This window comes from Rhodamnia argentea, chromosome 8, assembly GCF_020921035.1.
Source record: "Rhodamnia argentea isolate NSW1041297 chromosome 8, ASM2092103v1, whole genome shotgun sequence".
Lineage (NCBI taxonomy): Eukaryota > Viridiplantae > Streptophyta > Magnoliopsida > Myrtales > Myrtaceae > Rhodamnia > Rhodamnia argentea.
The window spans coordinates 9,546,864-9,574,700 of record NC_063157.1 but is presented as its reverse complement, the minus strand read 5'-3'; the positions used below and the strand labels follow the sequence as shown (position 1 = coordinate 9,574,700).

Below are 27,837 nucleotides of genomic sequence, written 5' to 3'. Positions count from 1 at the left end.
TGGAAGAGTGGTGGGCCTAGGCCGATACGGTTGGTATTAGAGCCAATTCCCGACAACGTGTAAGGCCATAGCAGGTGCTTGCTGGTGCCGCTGAGGGCACATTAGGGACGTTGTGCCGCTAAGGGGGGGAGTATGTAACATCCTATCCCACATCGCTTTGGGAGTGAGGTCTTGGATGGTTTATATGGCTACGCCCTCCTTAGACTTACAAGACACGTTTTCTGAGGGTTGTATGGGCTGCCCTCGAAAGAACAAAACCTTGAGGACTGCGTGTCCAAAGCGGATAATATCTTGCAAGTGGCGCAGCAGAAGTGTGGTGGGCCTAGGTCATTACTGAAAGAGTCTATTATGGCCTCAAGTGAAGTTTCTAGATAATGATATTTGAAATTTCATAGTGTTATTACTTCATTCGGTTATGTCGAGAGCAAAGTGAATCAATGTATATACTACAAGGTCAATGGGAGGAATTTTATCTTCCTAGTGCTTTATGTTAGACAAAATTTTGATTGCAAGCGGTGATATTGGATTACTACATGAGGCGAAGCAAATGTTGTTAAAACATTTTATCATAAAGGACCTTGGTAAGGTATCTTTCGTCCTAGGCATTGAAATCCATATGGATCGTTCTTGTCGGGTATTGGGTTTGTCTCAAATAGCATGCAGTGATCGTATTATGAAAAGATTTAGTACGCAGACCTGCAGACCAGGAATTGCTCCCGTCATTAAGGATGATAGATTGAATATGTGACAGTGCCCTCGTATGGATGTTGAGAAAACCCAAACATTGCTTTTGCAAGTTTAGGCAGATATCTTTCAAATCCAGGAAACGGCCACCGGGTTGCTGCCAATAAAGTTTTAAGGTACTTATAAAGAACAAAAAGCTACATGCTGATTCACAAACATGTTAAGGACCTGCGGCTAGTAGGGTATTCAGATTTTGACCATACTGGTTTTTAGGAAGATAAGAAGTCGACAACATATTACATCTTTATGTTAGTAGGCACTGCAGTCTAATGGAAAAGTGAGAAATAGAAATCTATATTATCCTCTACCATGCAAGCGGAGTTTATAGCATGCTTTTCAGCTGCTACTCAAGCTATTTAGCTCCAGAACCTCATTGGAGAGTTGGCCGTATTTAATTGTGTTGATAGATCCATATAGTTGTATTATGACAGAGCTCTGCAGTGTTGTTTTTTAACAATAGTATAGATCTCAAGGGACCTAAGTATCTAGTGGTCAAGTTTTTAACCATAAATAAAACAATTAAGAATTGTGACATTAAAGTAGAGCATAGTTCCACAGATAATATGGTTGTAGATCCACCGACTAAAGGTCTTTGCCCATGTTTATTTGAATGACATGTCATTAACATGGGCTTAGTGACATCATTGGATGTGGTTATTCAATGGGAGCTATTTTAGGTTTTTGCTCTAATAAAATTTATGGCGATGTATGTTACATTTTGTAACATCTTGATATGTATCAACTCTATTACATGCAATAAAGCATTTATGATTAAGGTGATGTTGAATACATATATCAATTGAATGTCAAGCTATGTGTAAACCTTGAGTGTATGTTGGGGGCATTCAGTTACTAGCCTTAAGGATATGTCTTGTTACATATTAAGTAAAAGATAAGACATAAGTAGGTTCATTGGAATCATAATAGATATTCTCTTGTGGCATATTAGGTTTCGTGATACATAAAGGAGAGAAGATGGTGACTAACAAAGCGGATGACACATAAATGTATCACTATTTTGTGAGGTGTTATCCAATTGCCACACTACCATATTAAACCCATATCAGTAGAGTTAAGAGCACTTGTGGCTATGAATAGCTCTGTATATGCTGATGCGATTACTGCCATGATTCGGTCTTTGAGACTTTATGGGATTGGATTGACTGTTAAGAATAATCTCTAGACCAGCATAGAGGTGCGCACTTACAATATAATTTCAATTAATATTCGCCCAAGTGGGAGAATGTAAGGTTTTCCTCACGTGGGCATATATTAATTGAGATTGCAATAACCGTTCTACATGATTAATTTACCGTTTACGGGATTGGTCTAATAAGGTAAGATATGAGGATTCTTAGCCAGTCTAATATGGATTTGACATTGTGTGGTTGAGTTGAGCCTAGCCCGTGATGAGAGGGCTTCGCTGAAAACTCTATAAATAGCGCTCCAATCCCTTCTCTAGCCCTAACGAACTCATAACAATCTCACATATAGAACGCATATGGATTGGCGTCGTTGAGGGGCTATCTCATTGAGCCGAGATACGAGAAGGTCATAGAGAAGAAAATCTTGAGCATCGGGACATCGCGATTCCGCCTAAAGTAACGATGGATTTCAACCGCTTCAAGAACGACGGATTCCAAATCAGGTGCACAAATTCCTTTAAACCATTATTGTGTTTTTATATTCTAGCTATGTAGATCATGGAATTGCCGACATAAGGTTTATAGCAGCTTACAGGGCGTCTTTTGCAACCTTCAGCCAAAACTTGCAAGTCCCATGGGGGGCCGGACTGCACCCAAAACGTAAAATACTCGAGGGTCAAGTTACGAGTTTGAATGAGGATGCTGGCAGATGACTTCTTGGTTTCAGATCAGCTCGCAGCTCCAAGTAGTTGAGGGTCTCTAGGGATGCAGTTCCAGTTGCAGATGAAGCTCTAGATGTTTTGTGCAATCCCATCTCATCAAGTTCTTGAATAAGCAATTGAGCCTTTGTTCATTTCAGAATCAATAGGGACTACTTCCAATCTTTTTGGTACAACACCACATGCTCTTTCTTTAGCTGCACGAGAATTTTTTAGGGCGACTTTTTTTCCTTTTCACGAAGAGAATCGGCAAGTTGGTCGGCAATACCCCCAAGATTCACGCATCATGGTGGCTGCCGAATGTGTTGAGAGCTGCGAATGTGAAGAAGAAGCAAGCCGTGTCCGAGTCGGATCCCGACTCTAATAATGAAGAGCTCCCTTCGAAGGACTTTCTCTTCTGGAGTCGATGGTTAGCTTTCTTCCCTAAGAGAAAGACACTGTTTCGTGCAGTTTCTTGCGGCAGCTCTTGAAGGCAGTGAACATTCTTAAACGCCATCTTCTTCTTCTTCTTTGTGAATGGAACTGGCCAAGAGAGAGGGGCTTCAAGCATGTCAAATGATGCCAACCGGAACGACGGTGTTTTGGTGCCTCAAATTGAAGTCGGCAAGCGAATTGGAGATATTCTATGCGGAGTTGACACATTAGATCTTTTTAAGTCATCATTGGATGAAAATATAATGGGAAATAGTTATGGGTGTGTGCATTTGAAGTTGATTCTTTTTAAGGGAATTAGGCCGTGAATAGCCAAGTATTAGGATTGTACCAACATCTACTAAGTGAAATACACGCTCCTAATCCTTGAACTTTGGCTCAATATATAATGTCTTCTTTATCTTTTGAGTTGTTCTGCTGGATCGATAGCTCAAGACATTTGGTCTCTATCCGGACCAATGAAAAAAATGAGATTACTTCTTATGGACTTGTTGAGAGTGATTCTGATCTGGTTCATAACCAAAGGCTCAACTTCTTATTCTGGTAACGTTCCCGATACTATTATCTCCACCAAGCCAAAAAATTTTAAGCCTATTTTGGCAGCGATTGTCGCCCCTGTTGCCAGCATATTCCTGGTTGTTCCACTATGCCAAGCTCCAAGTGGTTTATCCTAGAGATCCCTCTGATCCTAACAATATCGTGAAGATTGCAGTTGCTAGCCTATGGCAACACCTCACTGACGGTGCGCGGCTCTGCTAGCAGAAATAGCAGCAGATTGGATGATCCAGATGACAATCGGCTCAGAGGCAACGACGATCGCACGATAGTCGAAAGTGACAACGATCTCATGGTGGTGGTCCCCGTGCAGTGACAAGCCAAATAATATTTGCATGGTCGCTTCATCATTGGAAAAGAGGGTTTGTTAAGTTATTTGTAAAAAGAAAATTGTCCAATCTGCGTTTATCCCATTCCCTATCCGGATTTCTTATCTGGCATTTTATCCAAGTATATCTGGGTTTATCCGATCCTAAGGACGTTGCCAAACACCAGATAGGATAATTTGTTATCTTATCCGGATTCAAATCCCGACCACCAAACACAATCTTAGAGTTGTGTCTAGTTGATATTCGAGCTATTTTATGTCCAAGTCTTTTCACAAGTACATTAGGGATAATATCAATTAATCCACAGATATACATACTTACATTAATCTAAATATAATTTTTTTTATTTTTTAGAAAACACCAAACACAAAAGATTGAAAATTTTGTTTCCCTTGTTAGGTTATGGGTTCAAAACTCCTAACTCGGTTTTGTGATTTAGGTGGGGGGCCCCGGCGGTGGGTTGTTGGGCTAGTCCCCCCCGAAGTATAGTCGCGGGACACAGGCATAGGCCGTTGCGGCCGTGCGGATCCTCAGTCATAAAAAAAAAAAAGATTGAAAATTTTGTTAATCCAACAAATTGGGAACAAGATTTAGATTATTGAAAATTTTATCAATCTAAAAAATATGGAACAAGAGTTAGATTGATTACGATGAGCATCTATAGATAAATCGATCTAAAAAATTAGGGGCAAGATTTAGATTATTGAAAATTTAATCAATCTAAAAAAATAATGGACCAGATTTAGATTAATGTAAGTACGTGTATCTATAGGTAAAATAATATCGTTCTTAGATGTACTTATGAAAACACTAAGACATAAAATAGCTCGAATATGAATCCCATACAACGTTTACTCAGGTTATAATCTTACTATTATAGAACAATAAGTTGAATTTACATAAATGGAACTAACGTAATATTTACAAGGACCAAAATGGCGAAAGATAATGAAAAGATAGCTTATTTTGTTATTGATCTATTTATTTATATAGCAATAGGATTGAAATGAAAATATATTCTAAAATATGGGCAATATCGTAATCAGGCATACTTATTTATATTACTAAAGGACGACATTGCATATTGAATGTAAGAACTATTCATGTCATTTCCTCTTTTAATAAAGGTTAACTTACATACTTCACTTAACACGAGCATGGAATCTGATTATCACACGCGAACATGAATCACCAGCCCTAGTTGTTCCCAATGCAATTCCAATGGCCATTCCGAATGCAAGTCCAATGGTCATTCCAAGCTTTCTCGCGCTCATGGCATGATGGGAGGATCCAGACTGATAATGACTACGATCGGCGGATCCAGGATGACTTCCACTTGCTGGGCAGGGGGGACCACGATCACCACACAGGTTGTTTCCTTCAAAACTTGAATTCAGAAAGGTAGGGAATTGGCCCCCGCTAGGAACCGGCCCGGACAGATTGTTATATGCAACGGTGAACCTGGATAGAAAGTTAAGAAGCGCTAACGAGGAAGGTATACTTCCAGACAGATTGTTGTAAGACAGATTGAGAGTCTCCAGGCTAGTCATTCCGGATAAACTGTCAGGAATCGAGCCTGATAAGAAGTTCTCGCTGAGAACCAAGATATGGACATCTTTCAAATTCCCGAACTCGGGCCAGACTGGTCCGTGGAGAGAGTTGCCTCCGAGATCCACGGTCGACGGAAAGCTTGCAAATTGTGTGTATTTCAGAACCCCCGAGGTCATATTTTTCTTCCAGAACAGCGGAAAATCAGGAGAAGGTTCCAGGATTGACATATTCCTGTGGATGAGGGCCGGCAATCCGGTAATCTCTTTGGGGATCTCGCCCACAAACGAGTTCTTCGATAAGTCCAGATAGAAGAGAGATTGGAAGTCGCCGATCCACGACGGGATCAGTCCACCCAGACTATTCCAGGACAGATCCAGCAACTGCAAACGGGTGCATCCACGCACCCACTGGGGTATGGAACCCCTCAGTCGACCCCTCGCCATGATAAGAACCTCAAGCTTTGGAAAAGTCAAACTCGCATCGCTTGGCAATTCTTCGTCGAAGTAATTCAGAGTGAGAACCAAAACTGTCAAATTGCCACAGTGCTGAAGGATCCCGAGTGCAGACGAGAGGTTCGTTAGGCTTGAATTCGAGATCGACAGGTACACAAGGCTGGAGAAGTTCTTGAAGCTTTGAGGTATCGGGGTTGTGAACTTGTTTCGTGCAAGGTTCACATTCTGCAGCTGCCAGCAATTGGGCAAATCCTCGGGGACAGGGCCCCGGAAATTGTTGGAACCTAAATCCAGAGACACCAGACTGCTTAATGCCGAACAATTGAGAACTATTGTGCCAGTCAGCGAGTTGTTATTCAAATTGAGAACCGTAAGCGACGGCGAATTGGACAAGGAAGAAGGGATGGAGCCTGCGAAGCCATTGGTCTGAGCTATGAAGTACCGCAGCTTCTTCATTTCCTGAAACACGTCCGGGATTGACCCCGAGAATCCATTTGTCGAAATGTCCAGCCGAACCAGTTCCGTGAGGTTACCGATCCCGCGGCCCAGTGGCCCTGAAAAAGAGTTCTCCTGGAGGCTTAATTGGACCAACTGACCCAGAGTGAAGATATCTTCACTGATCCCACCCGTGAGACTGTTCGTGGCTAGAGAAAGGTTCTGCAAGGAGCTACAATTGCCGAGTCCCGGCAGGATAACGTCAGAGAAATAATTGACAGCCAGGTTGAGCACCTGAAGGCGGGTTGACTTGGCGCAAATCCACACGGGCAGAGAACCATTGAAAGAGTTCTCAGAGATGTTGAAAACGCGGAGCGAGGGCAAATTGGCGCTCTCAGGGACCGGCCCCGAGAATTTATTGTAGCTGAGATCAAGGACCTGCAAATTGGGGAGGTGGAGGAGAGATTCAGGGAGTGTGTTCGCGAGGAGGTTGTGAGAGAGATTGAGGAATCTCAGCTGGTCCAACTTGCCGACCGAGTCCGAGAGGTTGCCGGCAAGCTTCTTGCTTGCCAGGACCAACTCCACCACTCTGCCCGAGCCGGAGGAACTGTCGCTCAGGCCAAGAAAAGACGATGAGTTGCACACCACGCCCGGCCAGTCGCAGCAATTGGCGGAGGCATCCAGTCCCCAACTGTCGACCGGGGACTCAAAGTTGCTCATCAAGTCTAGCAATGCCTCGGCATCGCTCGAATTGCATACATGGAGGAACTCTTCAGAGTGCAGGACCTCCGCTTGGAGGCAAAGCCAAGAGACGGCGACGACCGCACACTGCGAATCCCAAACACCCATACGAAAGAACAGAGCACCCAATTATGAGTGATCGCAGAAACGGTACGAAGAAAGTAACAGAGGAAAAGGGCCGTGTAGGGATTAAGCGACGGAGAAACCCATATTGACAAGGATGAAGAGTTGCGAAATGTAGAGCGTGCGAGCATGGAGAGAGAGAGAAGAGGAGGCAAGAAAATCGAAGTCTTGGTGCTTCATCGGCTTCCTATCTTCTCTTGCTTGCTTCACTGTGAAGCAAAGAGAAGAATCAAGAAAAGAAGAGTTGTGGTGAGAGAACTGAGCAAGAAATTTTGCGCTCTGGCTTCATCGCGCTTGTTGGGTCTGGATCCCAACCCAATTGGTCCTCCTCCTCCGCTGCCTTGTGGGAAGGGACGAGTGAAAGAACAAAGAAAAGATGGGTTGACACTTAAGTCTTTGGTCGTAACATGTGAAACCTTATGGTCTCAACTTTGAAATCTTGAATCGATGGAAAAGTAAATGCTTCCATACATCTATTCTCTTTCTCATTGCTGGAGACGTTTGGCCGTGCCAGCTCAACTGCAGCGTCAAAGGCCATATTCTTTTGGACACGAGAGCTCGTGTGGTGGACATGTTTCACAGCCCCTCAACCTCAGTATGGTGGAGGCTCTTATATGTATGTGTTCCGAGATTTGATTTTGCACCACTTTTAACTTTCCATGGAGGAGGACTTAGAAGAATTTGAATACTTCTAATCAGCTTGAAGACACGTTTTTAGTTTATTATGTCTGCCATATTACGGTGATAGTTTAGCTCTTATTTTCGTTGTGAATTTAACTACGATCATGAAGCTGACTGGATACTGATTTTCAGTTATGTTGCTGGTCTCAGATTGCCTTTCGGATTCGACTGTCTGTGAAAGTGCATCTTAGGACCTGTTTGGTAACGTTTCTGTTTTAAAAAAGTGATTCTGATTAGAATCGATTTTTTTTATTCTATGTCCTGGATGAGTTTTAGGGAATCAGAACACATTTGGTAACTGCATAAAATTTCTATTTTTGGAATAGAAACGCGTTTGGTAACTACACAAAATTTATGTTTTTGGAAATAATTTCTCTTCCCAATTTGTCATTTAAATCAAATAATTACATAATCACATTTGATGACTTTCCTCTTTGGATACCATGAGGATAGTCATTGATGCAGCATGGTACTTTGGCAACAAATCGGACAGAATTTAGGAAAAGTCGGAAGTCAAAATCTGTCACGCCCCGACTCTCGAGCTCGCGCATCCCTACCAATATCGCCACGGGTCATAAAAGATAACGTCTCGGGCAGGCTATCGACCTTCGCACTTACGGCACACACGGAAGCGTGAACTCTCCAGCCAATAAAAAAAACATGGGATAGTAAAGCAGGAAATAGACATGAAAGTCATTCACGAAAGACAATTTCATTTCATAAGTCCAAGCATATGAGTTTTAACCCTACTGAGCTACGTAAGACTTAAACAACTCCATTCTTCGGGGCGGCTCACTAAGACCTCAAAAGGAAACACGGTCGGGTAAGGTTAAGCTCTCATCTACTCCCAAAAACTGCTCTAACAACCAGGCCCTAGCCTCCATGGGTTCCATCACTCGGGACTTGAAAAATGGTTAACAACGACGAGGTGAGAAATAAATCTCAATAAGTCAACGCCTAAGCCCGGTTAGAGCGTTGATTCGCTTAGACATCCTAGCAAACAATCGTATCATCCAAGAGCAGATATTTCAACCACATGCAAACTTACCGGTCTTACGCCATGCATAATGCAATGCTTGACTCCAATCAACAATCACGACAAACAAACAACTGGCAATGCATCACATCAACTTGCACACACGGGACACCACACAAAGTCCAATTATTAATAGATGAGGCCACATGGCCCGACACACTAGACAGTTGGTGCCTAGCACACTAGACAGTTGGTGCTCTACTGGCAAGACCAGGCATCCTCCCATTACTTCGGCGACGGCGACTACTATGCCAGTGTAATTCCGATCGACACGGCACGACATAGCAGGCATTCCAAAAGGAGCGACGATCCATCACTTCTAGTCCTTATACTTTGGTTCAATGTGCAATGCCGTCTCTGGAGTTTTAATTTGATCGATGGCTCTCCCTAAATTTTCAATTTGTTCAATCGAGTCCCTCAACTTTCGACAACAAAGTCACATCAAGTTTTTTCGTAATAATTATTATCTTTTTGCCTATATTTTTTAATATAATTTCGTTTCAATCATTTTCCTATATCACCAAAGAATATGATACATTTTTATTATCTTTTGATCTTTATAAATGTTTCAATAGTTCTGTTTAAGTAATTTTAATTTATGACCTCTATAATAGTGAAACTAGAAATCATTTAGAGTTGTATCGAGTTGATATTCAAGCTACTTTATATCCAAATGTTTTCTAAGTACATTTCAGAATAATATTAAGTAATCCACAGAAACACATACTTATATTAATAAAAAATCTGGTTTGTTATTTTTCAGAAAACACCCAACAAAAAACGATTGAAAATATTGTCAATCCAACAATTAGTAACAAGATTTAGATTATTTTATAATCTAAAGAATTATGGAACAAAAGTTAGATCAATATAAATACGAGCATCTATAGATAAATCAAACTAACAGAAGGAACTAGATTTCGATTATTGAAAATTTAATTGATCTAAATAAATAAGGAACCTTATTTAGATTAATATAAGCACGTGTATCTCCCAGATGTACTTATGAACACACTTGACTAGCTCGAATATCAACTGGATACAATTCTAAATGATTTCTAATTTTAGTTTTATAGAATATATAAGTTGAATTCACTTAAACGGCACTAATGTAATATTAATGAGGACCAAAATGGCAAAAAGATAATGAAAAGATGGCATTTTTTTTTTGTTGATCTATTTATTGATATAGCGAAAGGGTTGAAATGAAAAGATATTCTAAAGCATGGTCAATAATGTAATTAGGCATACTTATTAATATTACTAAACAACTTATTTACATTTGTTGATAAGTTATGAGACTGTTGAACAAATTGAAAGTTTAATCACACTATATTGAACAATTAGGAATTGTTCAAAGACCACATTAAATGAATTAAAAGTATGAACGAAAAGTACAAGGATGACATTGCTTATTGAATTTATGAACAATTCATGTCATTTCCTCTTCTAATAAATGAGTAACTTACGTGCTTGACTTTTCCTTTTTTTGGGGTCTACTTACGTACTTGACTTAACATAAGCACAAAATCTGTTTATTACACGCGAACACGAATCACCGGTCTTAGTTGTTCCCAATGCAATTCCAATAGCCATTCCAAATGCGACTCCAATGGCCATTCCAAGGTTTCTCTCCCACCTGGCATGGTCGGCGGATGCAGAATGATTTTGACTATGATCGGCGGATCCAGGATGACTTTGACTCGCCGGGCAGGGGGGAGCATGATCACCACACAGGTTGTTTCCTTCAAAACTCGAATTCGAAAAGGTTGGAAACTGGCCTTGGCGAGGAACCGGCCCAGACAAATTGTTATATGGAACGCTGAACTCGGATAGAAAGTTGAGATGCACCAACGAGGAAGGTATGCTTTCCGACAGATTGTTGTAAGACAGATCGAGAGTCTCTAGACTAGTCACTCTGGATAAGCTGTCGGTAATCGAACCAGATAAGAAATTATTCCTGAGATCCAAGATATGCACATTCTTCATATCCCTGAACTCCGGCCAGATTGATCCGTTGAGAGAGTTGCATCCGAGATCAACAGCCGGCGGAAAGCTTGTAACCACTACAAAAATGGAAGGTTTTAGCCACGAATTTAGCGACGCAAATTTTGGAAAAATTCGTGGCTAATCTATTTTGCGACGAAAATTACGACGGAAAACTATTCGTGGCTAATACGGCGTCGCAAAATTTAGCGACGAAAATTTAACCATTCGTCGCCAATTTGCGACGAAATTTGTGACGAAAAAATATTCGTCGCTAATTAGCAACGATATTATTCGTCGCAAGTTACCGACTCACTTTGCGACAGAGTACGTGCGTGGCAAATTAGCGACGAAAAAATTAATGGTCGCTATTTTGCGACGGAATACGTGCGTGGCAACTTAGCAACGAAAAAGTTATTGGTCGCTAATTTAGCGACGAATTATAACAAATTAGTGACCAACAGTTCAGCGACGAACTTTGCAACGTAAATGTTCCATGGCAAATTAGCGACGAACACATGTGTCGCAATGTGGCGACGAACTTTGCCACGAAGCTTTTTCAGTAGCAAATAATAGGTTTGCGACGAACAGTTTTCCGTAGCAAAGTAGCGACGAACTTGGTCGTGGCAAAGTTCGGCGACAAAGTTGACGACGAATTATTTTCATCGGTAATTACGTTTGGCTGCCTTTTCGTCGCTAAAGCGACATTACTGTTCAAATATTTAGCGACGATATTGGAAATATTCGTCGCTAAATTGCGACGAAAATTGGAGGACGTCGCTGTATTCGGGGTCGAATCTGGGGCACTTGCGTGGGAAAGTTTTGTGGGTAAAATGATTTGTGACGAAAATAGCAACGAAGTGGCTGAAATTAGTGACGACATTATTCTTTTTTGCGACGATTTTTTATTATTATTTAGAGATGAATTTTGCGACGAAAAAACGGACGACGAATTTAGTGACGACCAGGCGCAGGAGGATTTTATAATTTGTGATGATCGTATGGTAAAATAATTTTTTCATTCTTTGATTTTAAATCCAAGTACAAGCAAAATAAATTTCTAGAATTTATATATACCATTGAGTAAGCAAGTAATAACATGTAAATATTCAAGGACAAATGTTATAGTCACCAAAGAAGAAATTGTAACATCTTAATCCAAAGTAAATATCGACCGATACAGTATATCTTTACATCTATATCATCAATAGGAGATTAGGAAAATGATACAATATTAGATTTTCCTAATAGAAATCCCGAACAGAGAGTACAGAGGAAGTATGAAAAAGTGCAATCGATTATCTCTAGAACCTGACCTTATTGAAAAGGATATCCTTATTGTTTGTATGCATTATGCCATCCTCAAGTGTGCACTTCCACCTGCTCTTCGTCCGTGTCACCTAGACACACAAAACTACAAACTGAAAACATAGTTTCTACCTAAACAAAGTATGATAGCTCCAAGGCAGATCATCATTGTCATCCTGAAGCAACTGTCATCTTGTCAAATTGAGCTAGAAGTAGGTGCTGAGTATTTTACCTCAGCTCCCTCATCCACATCATCCTCATCATCATCATTTTCATTCAACGGTGGCTCATCTTCATCTTCATCGTCTCCAACATCATTATGAAGTCCAACAGCAGGAGTAGCTCCCTGTAACTCTGAAGAAAAACAAGAGGGAGATCATCTGAGTCTTGTAATATACTAGTGACACCAAAGGACTGGCTCACATGTCATAAACTTGCAAAAGTCGCAAATACCATTTTGAGCTGGTGTACTAGCAATGTTGTAATCTTCATTGACGACTCCTTCATAATTGTAAATCTGCAATGCCAAGAAAAGAAACCACATCAGAAGGGAACCAACCAGTGAGATTGCTCGTTATCTCCCTTATTCTTGCGAAAGTTGCTCATCTCAAATTGAATCAGCCTTAAATGCAGGGCACGGTATGGATAACAATATTTTTAAGTTCTTTTTGTTTTTTTTTTTTTTTTTGAGGTGGGAGGAGGGTGGTTATTTGGAATTTTAGGTCAGATCATGGTATACCGTTGCACCTCATGAAGACTTGCTAAAATCTGCCATTACATATAGTTTATCAAGATATGTGCTCATGACATGGATCCTGAAGGCAACTATGGAACTTCCTGCCCACAGCATGAAAAAGGGAAACGCATGAACAAGGAAAATTGACAATTATATTATTAGAAAAAGCAGAAGAGAGGATGAAGCATTCAATTCAGTGTTGTAATATGTTAAATGTTGCTCACATTGGGAGTAGAAAGCATCTCGTCATAAGGATCAGGAGTTTGCCCATCTACTTGAGGTATCTTTGACAGTGGCCTTCCAACATGTGCCAGCATTTACCTATTTCTGGAGTCTATAGTGGATAGAACAGCCATCTTCTCTGTGATGTGGAAATTTACTGCACCTGAGTTAGCAAATATACAACTAAGCAAATTACAAAAGTTCTGAAAGTGATGCTGAAACTAAATCCACCAGGAAAAGGATGAAATATCCTGCAGCTGGTAAACAGTACATACGTTGGCCCAGGATAAAAAACTGCTTCAACACTTGAAGTAGAAAACAATAACCGAACTTCAAACACCAGATGTACAAGTTTATACTCCCAAAACTCCCCCTGGTTCAAAATCATCTGGCTCATTCGGTTACAAAAAGTATTCATAGAGACTATGAAGTATCAAGGCCTGAGAAAATGGCATTATAGCAACATAAAAGACCAGAGAAAATGTGTGCATGTCGCGCTACCACTAGTGATTCTCTGAGCTGATCTGGATTTCCAATGCCTTGGGAAACTGAGCACACGTCAATAGTCACTTTCCTTGCTCAACATCTACATAGTGCAGCTTTTTTTTTGCTAGAGCTTTAAACCACTAAAACAAAGAAAGTGCTTACAACAGCAACCACCTAAACTGATTCCATCAATTGCACATACAAAATCTGCTTTACTCACAAGACCGTCTTATCTCTCTCTCGATCGACTGAGAGAATAAAGAAACTGGAATAAGCAATTGGCCATATTCAGCAAAATGGAGCCGAAAATATTAGCCAAACCAAATAACAATAAGTACACCTACGTATTTTCACAAGAATTAAAGATCACATAGTAATAGAAATCCTAATAGAAATGATACAGTATTAGATTTTCCTAATGGAAATCCCAAAAGTAATGGAGAAAACACTCTCATGATTGCACATGACGAAATTAATTGAAGCATACCAAAGAACTGATAACATTTTAACCCAAAGCAAATGCTAACTGATACAATATATGTTTACATTACCCTTTGGTTACTCCATGTTAACTTGGTATTTATAACTCCACAGCCAATCTTGAAGACATATCCGCAGCAGCTACTTTCTGTCGAAGTCTTTCAACTAGATCCTGTGGAAAAAGGAAACAGCAAAGGTAAAGAAAAAGAAGATGCCGGTTAACGTTGACTCCAGCATAATGGAAAGGGATACATCATAAGTGAATGGCTTATACAGCTCGATTAAATGGTTCATTAGTCATCACTAAATGGAAATGTAAAAATGAATGTAGGTTTTAGTATAGATTTTTAACTAGCAGACTGGACTGACCAATACAGCCCTACATACTAATAGAGACAACTACAACATCATTTAGCAAATCAATGAACATAAGAAAATTTATGAAAAATGAAACAGGCTGAAAAGGAACACCTTGTCAACTGCAGTTCCTCTTCTGCTAGACATCTGCACAGATTACGAGATATCCCAGGAAAACAAGCAAACAAAACTACATATTTACAAGCACAAATTCTGCACTAACAAATTGTTGTGCATTGCTTGAGATAGCAGTGAGTAAGTTGGATGACTAGCCTCTGCATGTGCATAAAGAGCATATAACATGAGCAGTTCCATCCTTTAGCAAGCACAAAATTCAAGCGAGAATAGTCTCTCCGACAATGCATATATAAGCTAATCTGCGATTCAATGCATGCAACGAAATAAGTAGCTGTGCACAAAACAACGAAACCTGAGGTACAATATCGACAATGATAAATTTGCAAAATACAAGCAAGGAAAAAATGAAACAGTAATGGCCATTAAAGGTGGAAAAGGACTTAAATGAAACAAACGGGTCAAAAACTTAATGGCATAGTAATGGTTTTTCCAATGACTCAGGCAATATATATTTGTAAACTTTGAAGGCGCATGAAAAGAAACAATGAGGGAGCTTCAAAGTTAATATAGTTGAGATAGAGGATTATAACCAAAGGTAGTAAGCCTTCCAAAACATTACTAATAAAAATCAATAAAGCTATAGACAGCTGCAAAAACCTTTCTAACTTACTGTTTATGGAATTAAATCACGGAGAAGAGCCTCAGCATCAATGTCATCGTCATTGCGCTGCTCCTCGTCGTGCCCATGACCTATTTGATTACCCGGAGGTACAGGAGGAACCTCAGCTGGATTTATGTTGAGGGTTTGCAACACCATTGCCATTTGAGCCTGCAGAGATCTGATTTGGTCATCCTTCTGTGACAATCGTTCTTCTTGCCGTTTCATTTGTTCGTCCTTCTCTGCAAGCATCGGTGTCGGGCGGCTCACTTGTTGTGCTGTTTCATCATCGAGTCGTCTCCTCCTTGAAGCACCCGCATTGGAGGATGAACTTCCACCATCCTTTCCGACCAATTCCCTTGACAAGTTCCCCCACCCATATATTTTTCCTCGCTTCACCCCACCCGACGCCTCCAACCATATTGCCGTATTATCGGCTGCTGGCTCAGACGCATCTCCACCATCACCGCCACCAGCCGCACTCATTAAAAGCTCATCATATTTTTCCTACATCAAAATATTTATGAAAATAAAATAACTTCATATATGTAACTGCCTAAAATTTTGCAAGCATTCATGGTTTTGATTCTAGTTTCCATAAAGTCAAAAAGTATAACGTCACATACCTTAACAGATCTCGCTCGGTCGCCAACCCATGTCTTATCTTTCTTTTGGAAAACACGTTCGAATGTGGCTGTATACGTTGGTTCAGTCCCCAAATCATGTGCCCACCAAATTGAAACATAAATGAGTGATTGAATCAAATTAACTTACAACATGTTTAACAAACTTACCAATCTTTTTCTATGCTCCCCAATGTTGATAGAACCCCCAGCATATGTTGCAGACGCAGAAGACCCTTCACTCGAACCGGAAGCTCGATTCTTGGCATTTTGTGCACTTCTTTGCTTCATTTTTTCACCTTCCCAAGTTCTGTTCATTTCAGTCCAATCTTCACCGGTAATAAAGTGTGGCTTCACCTTTTTTGTCTTTGCTTTATTCATCACATTGCGGATGTGATCACCAACTTTTTTCTTAAATATTCTTCTAATTTCATGCTCTTGTGATTCATCCCAGCTGAATTTCCGCTGAAATGAATAGAAAAACAACTAGCTTTATTTACGCCAAACTTAGTTTTGGAGAAAATTCAAACAAAAAACTTACCTTGAACTCGTTCCACCACAACTCTTTCACTTCTTCCGGCACGCTATCGTAACTAATCCACGGGCCTCTCCAATAGTTATTCACTATTTTATTAAGTTCCCGCACGACCTCCGTAGCATCTTCAAATCTGAAAACAAGGACAGTTCACTTGACATCCATATCTACCACCCAAATGATACCCTAAATATTACATTTACTGAAAAATTGAAGTACTTACGAGTCTCCCTATGGGCATATCACACGCTGGCCATGTTCTGCAGCTAAACTCTGCTGATCATTCGATTTTTCCACTAGAGAAGGTGGAACCGAGGCAGATGGAGGGGTACCATGTAGTGGTGGAGGGCGAGATGAAAGGGAAGGGGAAGATTGTTGGGATGGGGACGGGGACGAGGACGAGGAAGGGGTAGACAAATGGGAAGGGGCTCCTCGGCTTCCTTGTGAAAATGCACCACGCATGTCACCGCCACGTCTATAGTACTGAGAAATAGAAATGTTAGAGAAATATCAGGAAAAATAGACACAATGTATTAGGGACACATAATGACGTACATCGCAAAGCTTACCATTTTGGTTCGGAGAGCACGTGAGAAACTTGAGAAATCGAAAGAATCAATGGTTGTCTCTGATAAGGAAATGAATAGGTAGTTAATCATAATGTTCCATCTAAGTAATATGACCAATACCATGGAAAGCATAATGCCAAGAGTTAAAACTCACTTGGGTATTTGCTAAGCGAGATTGGAGGTCCACTTCGTAATCCCTATGCTTCAATGGCTTCCTTTGCACAAGTGGAGCTTTCGCTGCACATAAGAAATCTGCATTAAAATTGTCAATTCAGAAAAGTTAAAATTGATGAAAGTGTCTATTGATGATTGATCTCAATTCAGAAAAGTTAAAATTGACATTCTCATGGTTCCGATGACACCTCGTTGATAAAGGGCGTCTCGAGGATAAGGGAATTGAAACCCGAAAGGAAAGAAAGCACGTAAGAAATCTGCATTAATTCAACACATGTGCACCAAAAGGGTTTCATAAACCACGATGATGAGATCGACCAGATCATGATGTCTATGTCTATCGATGCATGTCTACCGAGTATAATAAGCGTACAAATGCCAAGTACAACTTTTGACGAGGCAATTTCATTCAATCCTAAATACCATTCGGTAGTCCATACATAAGGTCTACTTGAAAATAATTGGAGTGGGTGTGGTCGAAAAACCATTGAAACTAAGCAAGACGGCTCGGACTCTATTATCACTATTATTTTTTTATTTTCGTTGTGAAGAAAACTGAGTAAATCCAAAATGCATCCACACCACCATTGGTCCGTGCAGCAATTTTAGCGTTTGGTGTTTTGCGGGGAAGATGGACACAATGAAGCCATGCCCCCCACCAGCTGTTCCATGAAATAACAATTGTTCTCTTATCTCCGCCAATATTTTAATGTACTACTTCGGTTCTATATGCCAACAAAACCCACCAAATTGAAACTATAGTCCGGCCAAATTATTCACTAAACTAGATAGATAAAAAAAAAAATTCAAGATAAATCGAGATGTAATCGGATAGGAGTCACCATTATACAGCCCTGCGTCGGCTCCAACCTAATGCCCAAGTACTTTATGGCATTCAATAACTACTTTGACCTTTCTCATTTGGTTATCCTGTGATTTGTTTTCATGGACGTATGTAATCCGCACGACCCCACCCATTCTTTGTCTGTCCTATGAGAAATTGCCTTTCTTTTCTACCAATGATGCAAAATCAAGAGCATGCCCAACAACTTCCACGCAATTTTTTAAAAGAGGTGCCCAAAAAGAATTATGTTGATTTGCTCCAAGAGAATCATGGGGAAGTGAATACCTTACAGTACCCACTCGACAAACCCACCTTCCCTTGACAATGTCGCTTGCGTTCGTTTAGCACCAACTCCCAAATCCTGCTACCGTAGTGGAATCGGCACACATACTTAGAGAATTTCGAAGATCGAATGCAAAATAGGGCGACACCCGGTCGGAGATCGGAGACTCACCTCAATGCTGGACTTCACCGAAGACAGGAACTTTTTTACGGAGCGAACACCGGAGCTATAGCCAGCTTGGTGGGTGACTCGACGTGAACGCTCATCGATGGTTCCGCCAGATCGGTTCCAGCGGCTCCCGGTGTCGAAGTTGAAGCCCTAGCAAGGAGGCGACGAGCGAGAAGGACGCGAGTTGAGGCACTCGGGCTATTAGGGTTGTTCTTCACACGGCCAAAGCAGAAAAGGCATTGCGGAGTTAAGTTTTTTGTGGACGTTTAGCGACGGACTAAAAAATTCGTCGCCAATTTCAACCAAGTACATTAGCGACGAATTAAAATCAGCGTCGCTAATTAGCCACGAAAAAAAAAATTTGTCGCTAATGAAATAATTAGTGACGAATATTTTCGTCGCTAATTTGTATGAACTAAAGTAGCGACAAATAGCCCTTTCGTCGCGAATTCACCAATACATTTAGCGATGACATAATATGTTCGTCGCTAATTAGGGACACTGTCGCCGTGAACCATGTACACAATATTAGCGACGAACGACGTTGTTCCTCGCTAATTTATGTCTATGTCTTTCGCGACGATTTATATTAGTTGTCGCTAATTAGCAACGTACAGGTTACTTCGTCACGAAATTTTCAGTATTTAGCGACAGACACATTTTTCGTCGGTACTTGCCAGGAAGTAAATTTGCCACGATAACATCTTTCGTCGCAAATTAGCGAGGAATTTCGTATGTTCGTGCCTAATTAGTGACGAATATTATGTTCATCGCTAATAGTCTGCCACAAACAAAGTTTTCGTGACTAATTTATTTGGGGACTATTATTAGCGACGAATCATGTAATCGTCGCCAATTTATCAAATTAGCGACGAAAAGTATGTGTCCTCGCTAATTTCGCGACGCGAACCCTATTTCGTCTCAAATTAGCGACGAACTTGTTTTTTCGTGGCCAATTAGTGACGAATGTTATGTTCGTCGCTAATAGTCTCCGCACAACAAACTTTGCGTGGCTAATTTATTTGGGGACTATTATTAGCGACGAAAAGTATGTGTCCTCGCTAATTTCGCGACGCGCACCCTATTTCGTCTCAAATTAGCGACGAACTTGTTTTTTCGTGGCCAATTAGTGACGAATGTTATGTTCGTCGCTAATAGTCTCCACCCAACAAACTTTGCGTGGCTAATTTATTTGGGGACTATTATTAGCGACGAATCATCTATTTGTCGCCAATTTATAAGGCAAATTAGCGACGGAGAGTATGTGTCGTCGCTAATTTTGCCACGCGCACCCTCTTTTCGTCGCTATTTCCAGGACAAATTCCTTTTTGTTTAAATTTTGTGCGGTATTGCTTTTAGTTGCAAAATTAGCCATCAAGTTTATATTACTCGCTAACTTTGGCGACGCATAACAATTGTCTTCCACATCATAACAATTAAAATATATAATAATATTCACAACAAAATTATAATAATAACATTTAAATTAACAAACGTCGTACTAATAATAAGAAGTACACATATCATGAAAAAAAAGTGGCAAAAGGTCTAATATTCGTCTTCATTGTCATCTTCATCTTCACTTTCATCTTCATCTTCATCTTCATCTTCATCTTCATCTTCTTCGTGAGTATCATCTTCATCCTCTGTCCCAAAATCAGATTCTTCATCAGCACCTACATTTGATTCGCGAATTTCAATTTCATCCACATCTATGACTGCTCCACATGGATATCGTAAAGTTGGAATGTTATATTCCTCAACTTCAATCGTGTCAGAAACTTCCTCTTGTTGATACGTTGTATCTTTCCAATGTGCCTCGATTTTCCTTCGTGCTTTGGTTTTGCATACAGCCCACCAATCAGCTTTGTCGCGTTTCAAACTAGGATATGATGCATAATATACTTGAATTGCTTGTTGTGCCAAGACAAATTGTTCATATTTCATATATTTTTTCTTGTGATTTACTTCAACCAGATTAAACTTCTTATGCACCTTCATTCCTCTTACGGGGTCGAACCACATGCACTTGAATAAGATAACCCGCATTAACGGTCCAGGGTACTCTATCTCTATGATTTCATCCAACAAGCCATAAAAATCATCTTTCGCACTACCACCATTGGATGACCGAACACACACACCACTATTCATTGTGGCTTTTCCCATTCCGTATTCTCGAGTGTGAAAATTGTACCCGTTTATGAAATATGATGGCCAAGTTCGTACCCTTCTTTGTGGACCCCATGACAGATGATATAACAATCCTTGCTCCTCGACTTGATCAAGATTGCTGTGAACCTGAAGTCGCACACGCAAAGTCAAAATTTTGTTTTAATTAATGAATTATAACACATTAATAACTTGCTTTTCCTCCATAAGTAACTTACATATATTTTGAACCATGTTGCAAATTGTTCATCGCACAAACGGTCAAACTCATTTGGTGGTAGTCCATACATTGAAGTTTGAAAAATCCTATTAACAAATACCATTTATATATTAGCAAATGTTTGGAACGCAATAAATATATTTGCAGAAGTACACTTACTTGAAGTATGGCTCCACTTCCGGACAGTTCAGCAAAATATATGTATGGGCTGCTCGCCATTCTTGGTCCGTTAAGTAACGAAACTTACTTGCGCCACTTGGTCGACCAAGATAATTGAAAATAGAGAATGATTTGCAATTGGGATCAATGGGCCCCTCATCATTTCTTCCTGCTCTCCGCCGCTTGCAATGCACGTGCGGCTCAAAATAGTATGATGCAAATGTTGTCACTTCTTCTACAATATATGCATTACAAATTGAAGCTTCAACACATGCCTTGTTCTTCGCTTTTCTCTTCAAATGATATAAGAACCTACTTGGAATAGGAAAAAATTCATCGAAACATAATAAGTAATAAAGTAATTTCAAATTTATTAAGCAAATATTTTACCTTTCAAATGGATACATCCAGGGAAATTGGACGGGACCCGCCACTTTGGCCTCATAAGGCAAGTGAACTAAGAGATGCTCCATTGAATCAAAGAACGATGGAGGGAATATCCTTTCTAAGTTGCAAAGAATTATTGGAATATCTCTCTCCAACTTCTCCACGTGTGATGTTTTTAACACCGTTGAGCAAATATCATGTAAAAAATTACTTAACTCTGTGATGGCACCCCATACAAAGTTCGGTAGAAGTTCCTTGAAAGCTATTGGAATTAGTCTTTCCATAAATATGTGGCAATCATGGCTTTTCAAACCTGTCAACTTGCATTCATTCAAATCAACACATCTCCCAATGTTTGAAGTGTATCCATCGAGAAATCGCATGACTTTCAACCATTGACAAACAACCCGTCTCTGTTCCCCGTCCAACGTATAAACCGCTTTTGGTTTTGGTCCCCTGCTACTTGCATCCGCATCTAGTGCTGGTCGATCACAAATAACTCTCATATCTTTTCTCGCATTCAAGTTATCTTTCGTTTTTCCAGTGACATCCATCACAGTATTGATGACATTATCAAAAACATTCTTTTCCACGTGCATGACGTCAAGATTATGACGAATAAGATGGGTCTTCCAATATGGTAGATCGCAAAATATACAGCGCTTAGTCCACTTATGTGCGCTTCCGTATGCAAAAGTCGTGCCATGGGGGTTTTCAACAACAATCGGGAAGTCATGCACTCGCTCCCAAATTTGATCACCAATCAACCTCAATGGTGGGGGTGTTCTTTCAATCCTATTTTTGATGAACTCTTTCTTATTCATTCGAAATGTATGATTTCTAGGCAAAAATTGTCTGTGACAGTCAAAATAGCTGGCCTTCTTGCCGTGTTTTAATCTAAATGACTTTGATCTCTCCATACATATCGGACATCCGAAGATCCCAGTTGTACTCCATCCAGATAACATCCCATAAGCTGGAAAGTCATTTATCGTCCAAAGAAGTGCAGCCTTCATTACAAATGTTTGATCAGAAGAAACATCATACGTAAGAACACCTTCATCCCATAACTGTCGTAACTCCGCAATCAATGGTTGCATATAAACATCTATCAATTTTTTCGGATTTTGCGGGCCGGGCACTATCAATGTCAAAAACATATAAGGTGTCTTCATGCACATACCGGGTGGCAGATTGTACGGAGTTAAGATAACTGGCCAACATGAATAACTTTTTCCCGATTTTCCAAATGGGGCAAATCCATCTGCACAGAGACCTAACCTGATGTTTCGAGGCTCCATCGCAAACTCGGGGTATGTTCTATCAAAACATTTCCAGGCCTCTGCATCCGAAGAATGACACATCAGACCCTCTTCGGTTTCATGATTTGCATGCCAAGTCATGTGTTCAGCAGTGGCTTGAGATGCATAAAGCCTTTGCAATCTGGGGATTAAGGGCGGATAAAACATTTGCTTGTATGGTCTACGCTTCTGATTACGACCCCGCCTCCTGCTAATCTTGTACCTCGGCTGGCTACAAAATTTGCAAGATTCATCATTTTCGTCATCCCCCCAATATAACATACAACCCCCACTACATACATCAATCCTTACAACTGGAAGACCTAAGTCATCAACAAGCTTCTTCATGTCGTAAAAATCACCTGGCATGATATTATCGCGAGGCATTGCTTCCCGTATTACGTCAACAAAAGAGTTGAAGCAATTCTCGGACACATTATGCTCTGCCTTGATATTTAACAGTCTCGCGGTCACCGATAACTTAGTGTGGTTATCACAATCTGCCCATAAAGGTTCATCTGCTGCTTTCAACACTTCCCAAAACCGATTAGATGTCAAAGTTTCATTGTGCACATTCTCATCGGAACCCGTTACTCCCGCCTCTTCAAATTGTGATGCATAACTAGTGCCCACTTGTTCAAATGTAGGAGCAAAACTAGTACTCGCATGGTTTGTTTCCGAAACGAAGTTATCACCAGCTGCATCAATTACCATCCTCTGGTATGGGTTCAATTGGTTATAATAGCTACATTCTTCCCTAACTGAAAATTGATCACTTCTTCGAAATTCTCCATCGGATGTAAATTGTTCACCATGGCAAGTCCAATTATAATAGTTCGGAGTGAACCCAAATCTACAAAGATGTTCTCTAACTTGATCACACTCATGAAATTTATTATTACTACACTTTTTACACGGACACCTTAACTTACTTCCATCCATCAACTCAAATTTACTACTAGCAAAGGCCAAAAACTGTTCCAACCCAAGACGAAACTCATCGGTCAATCCTCGTCGTCCGTATAAGTTCTTATTATACATCCAAGCTCTCTCACTTTGCATTGTGTCCGTACAAATATTACAAATCTCACCAAATATTAAAAATACCATATGCATTATTTACTATTCTTAATTAAAATCATAATATCGTCAAAATTAAAATTCTATCTATGACAAAACAATTACTTTCAAATTGAAAAAAAATGAAAAAAATACTATGTTAAGAAGACATACCTAGGTATATGACTTAAATCTTTATAGTAAAAAGCGGACAATTTGATGAGAAGTGCAAGGTTCACTTGTATTGCGAAACCTTCAAATGGACACGTACCTAAAAAAAAAAAAATTACTTAAGATTCATGAAACTTACGGCAATTGATAGAAGAAAATGGTGAAATAAACAACAGTTTATTCTAGGAATAGCATAACACACAAATTTAGAAACGGAAAAAATTAGTTCGTTGCTCATCAGCCACGGACAGATTTGTACGTCTCTAATTTGCGACGGAAAAGCGTGACCGTCGCAAATTAGCGACGAATTAAATTTCCGTCGCCAATTAGCGACGGTCACGCAAATTCGTCGCTAATTACCATTATGAACAAAAAAAACATTTTGTCACAAATATTATCAATAATTTCGCATTACTACACATTTTACAGAGATAACTTAACTTATTTCAATCCATGAGCTCAAATTTACTTTGAAAAAAAAAAATCACAATGTCGACAAGACTTACCGAACCATCCGATTGAATTTTTTTGTAGGAGAGAGTGGTCAATGATGAAAATTTCGACGCTCGCTTGGATTGCGAAACCTTCAAATGGACACGTACCTAAAAAAAAACAAATACTTACGGTTCATGAAACTTATGGCAATTGATAGAAGAAAACGGTGAAATAACAACAAATTATTCCATCGTTACCATAAGACACAAATGGGAATAGAGAATACAGGAGGCAAAAAAGAAGCGAGAAAACAGCGGACGAAAGACTTTCACAAGCGAGAAGGTAAAGGGATTTTAAAGAGAGAAGATAAAGCAATCTAAGTTTTCCTCTTTCACAGCTGATTTATCGCCATTTGCTGCTGCGCCCGCAGCTATGATAGTTTCTGATGAGGTGTTTTCTTTTCGGTGAGCGGACACTTTCTCCGACATATGTGAGGCACTTGTACTTAGCGACGAAAAAAAAAATTTCATCGCTAATTAGCGACGATATAACAAATTTCATCGCTAATTAGCGACGACATGACAAATTTCGTCGGTAATTACCGACGAAAAAAATCTCCGTCGGTAATTAGCGACGAAAAAAATTTTCGTCGCTATATTTAAAAAATCCATTTTACGACGGAAACAGAAGTTCGTCACTAATTTACAACGACCGAAGCCTTCGTCGCTAAATCTGTCGACCCAATTTACGACGAACAACTATATTCGTCGCCAAATTCCACGTAAATAGTGGCGACGAAAATCACCGTTCGTGGCTGCATAGCGACGAAACTAATTTCCTCGCAAAATTCGGACGAACATTTAGCGACGAAATATATTTTCGTCGCTAATTAGCCACGGAATAAATTTCCGTCGCAACATTCAAGTACCCAATTAGTGCGGTTCAGCGTCTCGGAGTACGGTCCGTAAACTCAGTTTCACATCAAGTTCTTGATCTGCTTTAAGTGACATTATGTCAAGGGCCGAGGAAGTGACATTATGTAAGTGGGCATTTAATTATAGCGTCGTGCAAATGCAAGGGTGAGAAGTTTTCGATTTGCGACGGGAAAAGTATGTCGTCACTAATTAGCTACGAACAGGTATTTCGTCGCTAATCATGTTTCGAAGACAATTGGCGACGAAGAAACAAGTTCGTCGCTAATTAGCGACGACTTATGATATTTCGTCACTAATTTCCCACTATTCTCTGCTTTGTCGGTACGGTTTGTGTAGGCTTTCTTTACTTTCCTCTAATTGCTCCTGGCCCCCCTCCTTTCTTTGTACGACCAAAAGGAGCGCCCGACTTTTTTCTCAAAAGGAGAGGCGCCCTTTTTCCTTTTCAACGTTGAAGAGGCAAAAAGCTTTTGCCTGCAAAAGAAAGCGTGTGGCCGTGCCAATTTTGGGTTCGTAAAGCGAGGGGCTGCAGCGAATGTTTAACATTTTTTCACTAATTTTCGACAAAAAGTTCAAAATCGTCGCCAACAATCGATTGTCTCGTCGGCGACGAAGGAATTTATTTGTCACTAACTAGCGACGAACATAATTTTCGTTGCCAAATTATAATTTAGCAACGAACTAATATATTAGTCTCGTCGCTAAATTTTAGTTGTCGCTCATTAGCGACGAACACTTTTTTCCGTCGCTAATTTATCCAATAAGCCACACTTGACATCATCTTCATAAATTTGGGTCTACATTTCTTAGATTTCATGGATAGCACTCTTCTACAAAAAAATATCACAGAAAATGAGTGTATCCAACATGTGGATGATAACTAATCGTGCGTCACAAAATGTGACCATATGCACATGGAGCTGGAGCCAAACACTTACTTGGATTTAAGACATAAGCTGGAAAATGATAGTGAAGGACTTGAACTTCGTATTCGGGAGGATTTTTTTTTTTGTCAGCGTATAATTTGGTTATTCGGCTGCTATGTTTATATGTATTTTGAATAATGAAACATTTAAAGAAAAAAATGAGTTCTTAATATAAGAACTGTCTCGTGCTTCAATCGAACTTTAAACGTCATGCATTAAAATTTAGATTTCATTTACGACGTGCTAAAAAAATAACGTTTTTTAAATTATTTTAGCATGCATTGAAAATTAGTCTTCAATTTATGAAGAAATTTTAAAAAGTAACTAAATAATTAACCCGATAATTAGCGACGAAAACAGATTTCGTCGGTAATTGCTGCAGATGATTTTAGCGACGAAATATACTTTCGTCGCTAATTAGAGATGAAATACTACTTCGTCGCTAATAAGCGACAAAAAAGATTTTCGTCGCGAAATTTTGTTGTCCAACGGTAGCGACGAAGCAATTTGTCATGGCCATTTTCATCGCAAATAAGCAACAAAAATATTTCATCGCTAATTTCGTCGCCAATTAGCAACACACACTTTTCCATGGCCATTTTCGTGTCAAATGAGCTACGAATATTTTATTCGTCGCTACTATCGTCGCAAATTAGCGACAAATTATTTTCCGTCGGTTATTTCGTCGCAAATTGGCGACGAATAACATATTCGTAGCTAATTGTGTCGCGAATTAGAGACGAAGTTTTTCGTCGCTAAATCTGTCACAAATAGCTACAAAAGTTATTTTCGTCGCAATTTTCGTCGCAATTTAGCGACGAAAATTTTTCCTCGCTAATATTTCGTGGCTAAATCGGTGTTTTTTTGTAGTGAACTTGATTGTACTGCAGACCCCTCACGGTCACATCCATCTTCATGAAGAGCGGGAATTCTGAAGAAGGTTCTGCCATCGACATATTCTTCTGGATGAGGGTGAGCCTAGGCAATCTGGTGATCTCTTTTGGGATCTCGCCCACAAATGAGTTGTTCGATAAGTCCAGATAAAAGAAGATTGGAAGTGGCCAATCCACGGCAGGATTGTTCCACCCAAACTGTTCCAGGACAAGTCCAGCAACTGTAAACGGGTGCAACCACGCACCCATTGGGGCATTGAACCCCTCAGTCGACCATGCGCGATAATAAGAACCTTAAGCTTCGCAAAACTCAAACTTGCGTCGCCAGGGAATTCCTCATCCAAGTAATTCTGGGTGAGAACCAAAACTGTCAAAGTTTTTGCAGTGCTAAAGGATTCCGAGTGCAAACAAGAGGTTCGTTAGGCTCGAATTCGAGATCGACAGGAAAACAAGTCCGGAGAAGTTCTTGAAGCTTTGAGGTATCGGGGTTGTGAACTTGTTCTGCACAAGGTTCACGTTCTGCAGCTGCCGGCAATTGGGCAAATTTTCAGGTACAGGACTCCTGAATTTGTTGGTAGCCAAATCCAGAAACACCAGACTGGTCAATGCCGAGCAATTAAGACCTATCCTACCGGTCAGCGAGTTGTTCCTCAAGTTGAGAAACATAAGTGACGGCAAATTGGACAAGGAAGACAGGATAGAGCCCACGAAGCCATTGGTCTGAGCTATGAA

At 40.1% G+C, this 27,837-nt stretch overlaps 1 pseudogene; it reads right to left on the bottom strand.

The window, feature by feature from the left end:
- Nucleotides 1-5,034: 5,034 nt before the first annotated feature.
- On the bottom strand, nt 5,035-7,176 carry LOC115736680 (annotated as a pseudogene).
- Between the last annotated feature and the right edge of the window lie 20,661 nt (nt 7,177-27,837).